The sequence below is a fragment of the Acomys minous genome (genome assembly GCF_964271855.1).
Source record: "Acomys minous genome assembly, chromosome: 10".
NCBI lineage: Eukaryota > Metazoa > Chordata > Mammalia > Rodentia > Muridae > Acomys > Acomys minous.
Genome location: NC_140491.1, coordinates 114,183,574 through 114,197,260, shown reverse-complemented (window position 1 = coordinate 114,197,260; position 13,687 = coordinate 114,183,574).

The window sequence follows — 13,687 nt, the reverse complement described above, 5'->3', positions numbered from 1 at the left end:
TACTGCATAGGAAGGACTAGTAGAAAACATCTATCTTTACAGTGGTATTAAGCAATCAAGTCCACAAAATAAGTTGGCCGGTTGATGTTAGATATTCTTTGTCACAGACCACCAAAAGACTAGCATTATAGTACCTGCATAAAATGACAACGAATGAGGCTGTTTATGGCCCTGTCACCATGGAGACCCATTTCTACAGCAAATATAATTATTTAGCCTCCGAAGTGTAACACCGAGGTCCTGGCATGGCTCTGCGTCTTAATGAGATCAAACATCCGTGGCAGAATGTATATCATGGGCCGCGTCTATCACAGAAAGCCAACGGCTCACCGTCACTAGGATAACACCTATTTCGTGTATAGTTCTCTTACCCCTCCTGTGGAGTCTCAGCTCTGCCACTTAGGTACTAATTGATACTGTGCACCCTAGAAACACTGCACCTGGGCGGGGCTGGCTCTTTTTAGAGAAAGATGTACATAACTGGATCATAGCAAGGGACATCCATGGAGCTAATCATACATCACAATATCCAGACTACACTCCTGGCCATGGGACTCACTGAGCTCACGTGCACAGGATGCAGAATCGCCAGCCTCCACCCAGGAGAGCTGGAATAGCTTTTAAAGGTGCATCTGAGATGTCAGAGCCTTTGCAAGTATAAAGTACCACCCTTCAGGATGTAGTGCTTGCATTAAATCAGATATTTGTACATGGTTCTGTGTTCCTCGGTGGATCTGGTAAAAAAAAAAAAAAAGAAATTACAGGTCTGTACACCAGGATGAAAGCAAGGTTGGTCCCAAATGCCATTCTACTCAATGAAACAGAAAGAGAGTGTGTTTCCAATAACTCTGAGCTCTGTGAGGTAAGGTGTACTGGCCTCCCCCGGAATATACTGTATATATGTATTATGCTTTTCAGAGAATGTGTTTTAAAAGTTATTACAAAAGTTCCTTCCAGACAGCTTCTTTTTCATTCATGTTTTCTCATATAGAAGAATTCCACACAGAGTGGAATCCCACACACTGGGCCCAGGCTGTTCTTCTGGCCTGTCCTCCCAGATAGGGGCTCCTGTCGACCTGCTTTTCCTCGCTTGTCTTTCTTTCAGCATCTAAGACAACTATGTATAGAATACAAAAGGATGCTCAAATCCTGGTTCTCACACTTCCAGGAAACATGGGCGTCGTTTAAACCCAACATCAGCGTCGTCACCTCCCACTGTGATGGCTCCACAGGTGCATATGCAAAATATGAAGTAAAACACAAAGTATAAACTGTTAAGGGCACTGAAGTGTTACTTGTCATTATTGACTAGTTTACTTTCCAACTCAAACAATTCACATAAAGCATTCCTTCACAATTTCCCTCTAATTTTACATAAAAGATCAGTTCTTAATTTGAATCTGATCCCACTCTCATCTGCATAGCTATCTGGGAACACCCAAGGCTTCAGGACTCTCTACCTTTCAGTCCCAAGATCTGAATTGCTGTTTCTCTCATTTTAGAAGTCTCACAAATGGAAAATGTCCTAGGTGAGTAATTATGTTTGGCATATATAAACCAGTAACCCGGAACAATTAAGCATATATACATACTTAAAATGATAGCTGCGATAAGCAATTATTAAGGTGAAAGTATTTGCTGCCCCTCCCTCCCAGGCCTCTCCCTGTGAGGCTCCTTCCACTCTGACAGGTTTGTGCTTGACGCAGAGATATCAGGCTTGACTGGATAAGTTGCTTTGTCTCGTTACTTTTGAGTGCAAATGACGTGGGTGGCTCTGAGCAGAAATGTCAAAAGCTGTTGTATAATTCACCATTGCCTGTTCCCTCTTTTTGTCTTAAGAAAGCCAGTGTTGTAAACAAAGGCTGCTCCGTCATCTTGGCTATGAAGTGGAGAGGGCCCGGGGAGACGCACAAGAGGGAAGGGAGGTGGAGCTCCGTGATTCAGTCAACATGTTTGAACCACCCAACCCGAGGGATGCAGTCATGACTGCAGCATCTGCCCTTGCACTGTCGAGGGAAGTGTGGGCTTTAGTTTACAATCTTTGGGTAAAAGGAAAGGTACCTGCTTTTATTTTGTATATAGTCACCACAGTTTTCTCTTTGGAAACCAAATTAAAATTCTGTAATTTCCACTCTGATACGCACCTGCTCTCAGGTCATGAGTGACCCACAAAGCTACTACAAGAATGAATGGCAGGAGGGGAGGGAAACTTGAAAAAATTAGGGGAAAGCAAATGAAAGTTTCATCTTACTGTTTAAGAGTACCACAGAAATACCAAGTCTAATAAGTCAGAAGAAAAGAATGTGAAAAGAAATCAGATCAATGTGATATTTTATTTATAAGGAGTAATTTGTTTTTTAGTAAGACCCTAAACATCATTATTTTACTAGAGATATATGGAAGAAAAATGTAAAACTAGCATTACTATGTTTTGCTTGTATTTTATTTTAAAATATATATTTATATTTTACATTATTTTTTGATGTCTGCAAAATGAGTATAGAATTGAAGACAGAGATTGAGTTTCTTTTTTCTCTGTATAGCATCTGGATATGTAGAACATCTGTGTGATGTTCAGTCTTTCAATTTTTCATCTGGATGTTTGGCAAAAATGGAGAAAGCTTCCCTTTCTAAATCTAATTTTTATTCTTGTGTAGCGCTATCCTAATAGCATGTTTGTTAATAATTCTAGCACCATGCTATTTTATCAAGTAAAAATATGGGTACTATTTTGGAACAAAACAATAAACTGCTTAATCACATAATGCAAGCCCAGATACAAGCTATGAAAGTTAAAAAGAATTCACATGCTGAATTCTTTCTCCATGACACTATATCTATTTCAGGAGAGATTAGCAGTAGAGTACATGAGAGCAACCCCACGCGCAGTGGTCTCTGTTGGGTATGCCTTTTATGTGAGATGAGAGAATTCTGATCTTCAGCCAGGTGCTGATACAGTCCAATGGCGTCTTCCTAGATGCCTGCTTGGCACTCAGGGTAAGGGGGGCTATTTGATTGTACCCTGGAGGCTATGGAACATGGAGACAGGCATCGTAATCATTCCTTGCAAAAACTCTAAGGGCTTTAGTTACATGTTTTTCCCTTGTCAACATCTGTCAAGAACCACATGTCAATTACCACCCCATCTTCCGTCCCAGGTAATAAAGGCGCAGATAGCTCCCAAATGAACAGTCTTCATCTTCCCAACAATATGCCCCAGGAATTTGCTTCTCTATCTTACTCTCATAAATTTCTTGTCATTATCTCTTTATAGAGATTTTTGGCAAAGAAACGGACCTTAACAGAAGAGAATGATCTTACTCATAGTACAACAGAGCATGGGTAAGTGTGTGGTTCAAGATATCGAATAAAAAGAAGACGGGTAAGTTTAACTCGTCTGTTTTCCCTTCTCGTCTTGGGCTGTCAATTGCCAATTTCTATTTAGTTTTACTGTTTTATACTTATACTATTGCATTCTTTTACTGTGTCTCTTCGTATAGGCTTATATGCATGTACATGTCTGTGTGTGTATACCTAAAAGCCATTTATAAGGTAGTGCTATCATACTGTATAATCCGTATTTTATACCTAAGGTGAGATATATAACTAACTATGCTTCAAAAATTGTAATGAAAAGGATAAGATACATTTTAATGTTAATATTAGGCTAATTTCAGTTTTTTTTCCCCAGAGACCGGGTTTCTCTGTGTAGCCTTGGCTGTCCTGGACTTACTTTGTAGACCAGGCTGGCCTCGAACTCACAGAGATCTATCTGCCTCTGCCTCCCAGACTGCTGTGATTATAGGCATGTGCCACCATGACTATCTCTAATTTCAATTTTGAATTAGAAGTAATCAACAACAAAAATGGACAGAGACCTTATTCTAATAGAATCTTTCCATCTGAATTATTAATTCATTGTAAAATGTTCCACTGTTATTATCTCTAAATTCCAAGTGTATTACATATCATGGTTTTCTGACTCAAACACATAATAAAGTTTCATGTTTAGCCCAAAAAGGTTGGTGAGCCTCTGAAGCTAGTAAGTACAGATCCCTGGATGACAGGAAGACATACAGAGCATCCCTTTATTTATTTTGAAAAGGAATGGTTATAAAGAGTTATTTACCAAATTTCTCAGTGGAACCCTAAGATCCCTTGAATATACACTTTTTGTTGACTACTGTCAAAAGCGGTGTAAAACTAACACTAGGCCCACATTTATCTGGTGCAACATGACTCTACGTGATGAGGAAGACCACACTGTTCTTTTTTAAAAGGCCTATAAGAAGATGTCCAAGAAGAAAGAAAGTCGGAGAGGGGCTGTGGCTGACAGAACCAACCTTTCAGGGTTCCGACAGAGGCTATCTTGACCCTTCCAGCTACTTCATGAGAGACATGAGCTAATAGTGATCTAAACTGAATGCCATCCAGGAAACTTATAGACTCGAGAAATAACCAGTAAATCTTATCATAAGCTTTGTCCTTTTGAGATTTGTTACATTAAAAAAAAATAACTATGTCATATGAGCTAACCTTTTCCGCGATACACGTGAACAACATCTCAAGTGAGCATGTTGAGAAACTCAAAAAAGAGTGAAAAGAAGCCACTGGAGGCCACAGATTCAGATGATTTTGAGAGTCAAAACTGTGTCTGAATCTTTGCTCTTTTACTTCCTATTTCTATTATTTTGGGCGATGCAGACCTTCCTTGAAATACAGGAGTTTGGTTATTTGATTCAGGGTCTTATTAAGCAGCCCATGCTGCCTTGAACTCACGATGATCCCTTCTTCAACCTCCCAGGGCTGGGCTGATCTCAGCTCTGCAATCAGTTTGTTAATATCCTAAATAAATGGACAGTGTGCATCCATCTTTCAGCATGGTTCTTTAAACACAGGGCTAGTTACTATTACCACAAAGCTAACACAGAAGGGCTTGCTGAAGAAGATGGATTGCCATTTGCTTAAAAGTTAATCCTCACATCTTTATTCTGAAGTTATAAGAGGTAGGTGATCCAATTATCCCCAGATTTCTAGGTGTGATTCCATTTTTCTCTTGTTCCTAGATGGATTATGCATTTGTATTGCTTTATATTTAGAAAAACCAGTATAGTTGTTTTGTATAACAGTGCCTAAGGCACAGGCTATGCTGTGTTTCAAAACGTGCATTTTTTTTTTTTTTATCTTGGGCATACAGATAGATGTTGGTAAGGGCTGTAAGATTAGGTTCTACCTGGTAAAATGTCTGACAAATGGTAAGCACTCACAGAAGCAGGTGCTGTAGAAAATCACTGCCTCCTGTCATCACCTTCTCTGGCTGATTGGATTGGCCAAGCCTTCGAGGTGGCGCATGGCGCCGGCATCGCGGAGATCCGTAAGTAAGCCAGAGAGGAGAGAGAAGCTTACCTGGGGCCCACTGCACGGCTCTGCAGCATGAACAGGAATCAGGAAACACTTCCTCTGTGTGGTGCCCCTTATGTCTCAGCACTTGCATATGCTAGGATCTAGTATCCTTAAAACAGACACCTCCAGTGGAATTCTGTGGTGTACATAATCACGGATTTAGTTATTTTTCCACCACCATCCGTGGTTCTTTTCCAACAAAGGAAAACTTTCATTTTATTCATCATCCCCTCCCTTCATTTGTGAGTTCCTTTTCCTTTCAGCTTTATCTCTATTGAGGCCACCAAACTGTGATGGACTGTCTTTCCTAAGAGCCACAGAGATTCAGGTGCCAGATCTAGAAACTTCCTCCACTATATTCTTAAATGCTGGTTCCAAACATTGGCCTAACCCTCACAGCAGGGTCTCTGAATGCAGGCAGTCTCTAAGCCTCTTTAAAGTGATGTATAATTTATGAGCATTAAAAAATAAATTCTTTGTTGCATTAATAGCATCATTTATTATTTAATTATACACCCAAAGCCGTGTGCTTTACACTAACAAAATCTGTGACCCTGTATTGCAAACCTAGGCCTTGGGGTTGTTAGAGTCCCCACTTTGCAGATGAGAAAACAAGTTAGGACATTTGGCAACTTGGCTAAAGTCACATAAGAACCACAAAATCTAAATCCAGATCACGTAATCTTAGCTGTACCCTCCACGGCTGATCAACCTGGGGCTGAAAGCATCTGTCTTTTATGGCACATATTATAGCTTTCCTTAAAAAAAAAATTATTTCACAACAAAAATCTTTAGGGAGTTGTCTTAGTCACTGTTGTGTTGTTGTGAAGAGACAACATGATGAAGACAACTCTTACAAAGAGACCATTTAATTGGGGGCTGGCTTACAGTTTCAGAAGCTTGGTCTGTATTATCATGGTGGAAAGCATGGCAGCACACAGCAGTGGTGCTGGAGAAGGAGCCAGGACATGAACCCTGATCCACAAGCAAGGTGGGGAGGGAGGGGAGGGAGGGGAGGGATGGAGGGAGAGGGAGGGAAGGAGGGAGAGGGAGGGAAGGAGGGAGGGACAGAGAGGCACAAACAGAAAAAGATAAAGAGATTGTGTGTGTGTGTGTGTGTGTGTGTGTGTGTGTGTGATGTGTGTGTGTAGGAGCAAGGAAGGGAGGGAGGAGACAGAGACATACAGAAGACAGAAAGAAATAGAGAGAGATTAAGAGAGAGAGACTGACAGACTGACTGACTCTGGGCCCAGTTGGGCTTCTGAAACCTCGAAGCCTCCTCCCCCACTACCCGCCCCAGTGACACATTTCCTCCAACAAGGGCTCACCTTCTCCACAAGGCCAACCTGTAAGAGCTTCTGGGGTCATTCTTTTTTTGTTTTTAGAGACAAGGTTTCTCTGTGTTGCCTTGCCTATCCTGGGCTCACTTTGTAGACCAGGCTGACCTTGGGCTCAGCAATCAGAGGGACTTTGCCTTTCTGAGTGCTGGATTTGTAGGTGTGTGCCACCATGCCTGGCCTGGGGGTGTCATGCTATTTTTTTATTATTAATTTATTCAGATTACATCTCAATTGTTCTCAATTGTTATCCCATTACTTATCTGTTCCTCCTTCCCTTTCTCTTTCACCCTACTCCCCTCCCCTAGGTCTGTGACAGAAGGGGACCTCCTCCCTCACCCTATGGTCACAGCCTATCAAGTCTCATCTTCTCTGAGTGCCACCAGGCTTTCCCACCACAGGGATGTGGTCAAATACGGGGCACCAGAGTTCATGTCAGAGTCAGGAATGTTAAGAATTGACATTTCAACTTCCCATGACTACCTCTTGGGCACAGTCTTTGCTTGAAATGGCTGCACTCTAAAATCTATCTAAGACGGCTTCTTCATAAGTACTTTCCCCTTGCATGTGCTAAGAACAGGCATTTTACTCATTCGAAAACGAGGCTCATTAGATGGGACTTCAAGTGCCACATTCTTCTGGCTTTTAAAGACATAAAAAAACACGTGTCTCTAAATCTTAGAGAAATGTTCAATGATTTATGTAGGTGACTGCACTTTTCTTTTCTTGCTTTTGGACTGAGACATGGAACTTTGCCTTTGGTCTGGATATTCAGCATAAACCTAACTCTGTCTTTTACTTGGGTGCTTCAGACAGCTAACTTCACCATTCCATCTTGACTCCCTGGGACTCATGTATGGCGAGTAATTGTTGAGGAGCTATCATCTGCTTAGCTCAGCAAAATCAGCATTGTAAATCAGATCTGATAGACCTGGCTTGGGCTATGGCTCATATCTGAATATTCACTTTCATATGCAGGGGATATTTCTACATTTCCTGTGGTTGTTGTTGCTATCCACTAGTTCACAGGACAAATAGATTTATAGTTGCTTTGCCTTCAAGGAATGAAAATTCTCCTAGAGAAAAGAACACCTGTAGGAGAGATAACATGTTTTTGTGTTGATCCCAAGTGTGGGATGGGGAACAGACTAGTGAAAGAGCAGTGATGTTTATCCCCTTAGAAGTCGAACCACCATTGAGCTTGGATGTTCCCAGCTGAAAACATCCTACTAGAGACTCTGAGAGGATACACACACACACACACACACACACACACACACACACACACACACACACCCCAGTCCAAAACAGGAGGCTTAGAGAGAGGACTTGGGATTGTTTGGGCTGTTCATCAACACTTTGAGAGACACTCCTAGAAAGAACTGCTCCAGGGAAGCCTTCAAGGCTTTGGATGCTGGCTGCTGTTCCAGGTTCCAGCAGCAACCTTGCATTGTGGGTTTGCTGAGGTCCTGCTGACTACGCCAGGAGAATCGTTCCTTGGAACTGATATCCTTAAGGTTTCATTATTGTGTTCTTTAATATCCTTTCCCTCTTATTAAGGCTAGCCGGGTTGTAAGGGAGGTAGCATCATTTAATAAGTTCATAATAAAACATAATTGTTGAGAAAATTGAGCCTACAAACACCTAACTGAATTTTACAAGACTACAAAATGGATTTATAAGCAAAATAGTGTTGGTATCGTATCACTTAAAATATACAATTTTCACTCAAAGCATGTGAAATGTTAAGACTAGTGTAATGATACTCATAAAATATGTGCAGGTTTAAATTTTTCAATAAAGAAAAACTTCATAAACGCATGCCTTTAATCCCAGCACTCGGGAGGCAGAGGCAGGTGGATCACTGTGAGTTCGAGGCCAGCTTGGTCTACAAAGTGAGTCCAGGACAGCCAAGGCTACAGAGAGACCCTGTCTCGAAAAACCAAAAAAAAAAAAAAAAAAGACCTTTGCAAACAACAGTGGCAAAATCCTAAGACTGGCTATGAAAAGGCCAAAAGGTCAGGAGCTGCTGAATCATGGACAAAAGAGCAGTGTCCTGCGAACCTACAGGATACAGCATGCTGTCAGGAGGAAGGCAGGACGAGCGGATGCAGGAGCAGTCAACCCAAGATGCCCAGTGTGCTGCAGTGCTCTGGCACAGCACACGCGCCATTGTGCTGGGGAAGGTCCCACAGCGGCCAGTGTGCCTCCATAGGACAATATTTTCCGATCCCCACTGAACATGAGCTGACTCTCATCATGATGGTCATTTTTATAACAGAATAAACCAGAAGTGTGAAAAAATGGCTGCTTGCACAGTGTGAAATATGTTACTAGTTTTTGTCCCTTTTAAGCATGTGCTGTTTTCTTTGTTTCAGGGACCATGGCACTTTATCTCTGGCCTTTATCTAATACACACCGTGATGAGGCAAGAGGGGGTTTTCTAGCTGAGCAGACCTTGGTCTCAGGGGGCCCAACCTCTTGAAAACATCCTCTCTCGAGTCCCTAGACATACGTTCTGTTATCCTGTCAGGGCTTCCCAGACCAGACCATGGCAACAGCAGAACCATTGAGAGCCTAGCAAGGAGTTCTACACTTCGGGGAACTCCAGGTTCAGCCCTCATCTTCAAACCTTCTGCTGAGATTGTTAGGCTGGCTTTTGATGGAGGCTCAGTTTCAGGATTATGCCACAAGGTACACATTCCACTTGAGAAGAGGGGGGAAGAGTTCATCCAGACAGTAAATCCTGAAGAGAGTTTGGTCCCAGAACTCACTTTTATAGCTTCATCGGCGGTACCCGAGACCACAGCCAAAAATGATCAAATTCCCAATATGTTATAGCATCCTTGTGTGGTTAGCCCTGGGAATAATAGCGATTCTTATTTACAGCGTTTCAGTTTTAGGGTGAGGTTTGTATACATTTATGAGGTTTGTATACAGTTGTATACAGTCTAAATCAAAAATTTGAGTGTAAAATTCAGACAAGTGACCTTCGTCTAATGGTTAGATTACAGAATTTTTGTTAGGTTCTACCTGGCTAATATTTAAGGCAGAACAAAACTCCTGCATACCAAGCCAGGCAGCTACGTATAAACTGTGCAAGGAGGCAGAAATCCTGCAGCCATGGGCGGTAATTTCCTCTTGCAGTTTTTACCCCCACACCGAAGCCTGTTTTCCAGATCACAGATACTAAACTAGAATAATTTTGAAGAAGCTGCTTCTATTTTTCCATTTCCTGTGTTAAAATTCAGTTCTCCTGAAGACAAAAGCTCGGCCTGACAACTGGACTTGGGAGGAGCCCTGTTCTCAGTCCAATTACAGAACAAGATGGAGTCAGAAGCTCGCAGTCAGATTGGTTTAGGATGGTTTGCCAAAACTGACCCGAAGATGGCGCCACGTGCTCAGCTTTAGAAAAGCCTGAGTCTTTCAGGCCGGTGTATGAAATCACCAAGCTCCTAACAGGGCTACAGATCAGTAGGGACTGCTGTCTGGAAATACCACTTCTCCGTTAAAGTGTGGAGATTAAACTAATACACCCAAGGAATGACGTGTGATTGGGTTGTCTCTACATTTTTCATTTGGTGGAGAGAGTACCCAAAAAGAAAATGCAGGAAATACTTCTTTGAGTTAAATCAGTATCAGGCTCTGAGTGTCCCAAGCCATCTCTTACCTTGTTATTCCTGCGGTACTCAGTGTCAAAGGCATGACAATGCGTCAGGTGGGATGCGCCAGACACTTGGATGAAAGCCTTGACCTTTTCTTATTTTAACCTCTCCCTCCGTGATGCCACATTCGGTCAAACATACAAAATCCCTCCTATTGTAGTTCCTAAACGGCTCAGGTGTGTCCACACCATTTTCAGAGCTGCCAGCACTGGTGCCTTGCATGGTGGTAACTGCTCGAGCTGATCAGCATGCTCCTCCCCATGAGCTCTGCGTTCTCCATCTCTCCATCAGGAGTGACCTTTCAAAAATATACACCGGAGCATTAATCTCCCTGGTGGTCACCTCCTGCTCTCTAGTGCTCTCAGGTAAATCCAAACTCCTATGTAACCTACAACAACTTTTGCGGTGTATCTGCCCGCCACCCCCAAAGCTTCCCATTGCCGCTCTATCTCTCTTGTTCTCTGCTTTAACCGTGAGCCTGCCTTTCGATCCGATCCGTAGTGTGCTCATAGCGAGGCTGTGTTCCCTCAGTGCACCTGGCTATGCTGGAGCAGTAACAGCAGCTCACCGCTGTCCTACACAGATAGTACGTCATCTCCATTTGCCTGACTAATGAATGTGAGGACTAGATCTCAACATGAGCATTATTCCTCTCTGGAAGACCCCTAGAGTGTATTAGAACCTCAAGCTGTGATTTCAAAGGACCCTGTACTTTCTCTTTTAACTAACTATACCAACAGGATTATTTATTTATTTTTCTCTGATACTGTATAAACTCTAGAGGTATAGATGTCCTTGTACAACATTTTAAAATAGTTTTATTTATTTATTGCCTTAGTTATGGCTAATATTCTGGAATGAAACACCATGACTGAAAAAAAAAGTTGGGAGTAAAGAGTTTTTTGGACTTACACTTTCCTATTGTAGCCCATCACTGAAGGAAGTCAGGACAGGAACTCAAACAGGGCAGGAACCCGGAGGCAGGAGCTGATGCAGAGCCTATGGAGGCATTAGTGCTTCCTGGCTTGCTCCCCATGGCTTACTCAGCCTGCTTTCTTATAGAACCCAGGGCCACCGGCCCAGGCATCGACCACTCACTATGGTTTGCACCCTCCCTTTCAATCACTAATTAAGAAAATTCCTTACAGCTGGACTTATGGAGACATTTTCTCAACTGAGATTCCCTTCCTTCAGATAACTCAGCTTGTGTCAAGTTGACGTAAGATTACTTATTTGGGTGCATGCTTATGCTTGTGTATACGGGCGCACATGTAGCAGTCAGAGGACAATTTTTTTTGAGAATCTGTTTTCTCCTTCTACGCTGGAGATCACACTCAGTCCATCGAGCTTGTGAGCAAGTGCCTTTACCCAACTGAGGCCTCTCACTGGCCCACAATATTCTTTTTTTGTTGTTTGCTTGCTTGCTTGCTTGCTTGCTTGCTCTTGCTTTTCAATCCAGGGACTTGCTCTGTAGTTCACACTAGCCTGGAACTGCCTCTGACTCGGAAGAGCTGAGGTGACAGGTGTAGACTAACATGCCAGGCTCTGCTATCTTTACAGTGACCTTGTATCACTGATAGGTCTCTGGCATTCTTCCTGCACGTCTCCTACATCTCACAACTGCAGCCTCGTTGCTGATTCCTCCGATTGTTTCCCCTAGCTTCTCCATAAAACCCGCCAGGCACAGTCCTCTCCAGAATCCTCTGTCTTGCTACTTCGCCCTTAGAAAGCACCTTCTCCAGGCTTCTGCGAGATACACCGCCCCCCCCCCCCACACACACACCTGCTTTCAATTCTCTATCCAAATGTCATTTTCTCAGCGCACTCTGTTCTGGCCACCTCCTCTAGACCTCCCTGCCAACTCTGATCACCTCCTCTGCTTCTGTTTCCTCTGTAGTTCTTAGCAGAATGTGGTGTTATTTTGTGCACTATGATTGGTCGCCACTATTAGAATGCAAGCGCAGTGAAAACAGGGCGCTGTCCTTCTCTGTCACTGCTTTGCTGTCCCGTGAGTAGCACACAGTGGTTCTGGGGAACCTTCCTTCTACTCCCGTCCTACTGACACGGTGTATGACTTCTGTTGTTTTGTTTTGCTTTATATTTTTGTGGGTATAGCACTAAATCGTTCTAACCGATAGATGGAGAGAATTCACTCTCCTGGAACATTATTTTTTTCTCTTCTTAACTAGTTATCTATTTCTAGAACTCAACTGTCTTTGGGGAGTAGGGGAGCAGGAAGGCTTGGCGATATCAGAACTAAAAATAATTCTTCCATGAAAATATCAAAGTGTAAACTCCCGAGGCTCCATGAGCTTCTTTTGAATCCAAAAATAAAATTTCCTGAAAACTAGGAGATTGATTTGAGGCCAGAGCAGTGAGACCTATTAAGAAAACATCATCCTTTGGACAGATCCTAGAGCTGTGGTCTCGCAGCCTTTGATGAGACACTCAGAATGATTTGTATTTCCTAGTATTTTAGCCATCATTTATGTTAAAGCTTGCATGGTTCCCTCTCCATATAGCCAGCTTGATCATTTGGGTAAAAATACGAGCCTTCTCAAGCCAAACCAGGTGTACTGAGCCCAATCTCCTAATGTGGAAATATCCCCTTTGGTATTACTACTCTCTTTCCTATCATAGAACCTATAGTGAAAGACGAACTCACCTACACAATGTGGAACCCAACAATATCAACAATAGAAGTCAACTGTTCCCAAAATACATGCCACTGAATGTGATCATCTGTTTGACTATATTGGGAATTCATGGGTTAAAAGAAATTAATGTGCTTTTTTTTTCTTCTACTAGAAGAGAGCTGGGGTGTGAGGTCATCATGTGTTTCTGCATGGCATGCTGCTGTTACAGTACTTGGTGACTCTTTTCCATGTTCCCTTATGGTTCACTGTCTATGAGCAATCTTGCAGTAGGTGACCATGAGTCACGGCATAAGGTCTCCTTCTAAGACAAGAGTAGGATTGGTAGAACACAGATGCAGCCCCAGATGCAAAGGTGAATTTTGTAGTTCCTACTCCAGCATCCCTTTGTTGTCCTTTGCATAATCTGTGCATCTTTGGAGGTGAGGGGAGCCAAGACAGACATGATGTACACATAGGATAGCCGTTGTGCTGGAACAAAGTGCGTTCTCTCTGACCCAAGAATCTCGTGACTTCTGCCTTCATAACATGCCAATAGGTAGCTTAGAGGTGGAAAAAGTCCTCAGCCCTGACCATTACTGCACAGTTCCCTAGGATTTCTTCTCTGTTAAAGTCAGCATGACTACTG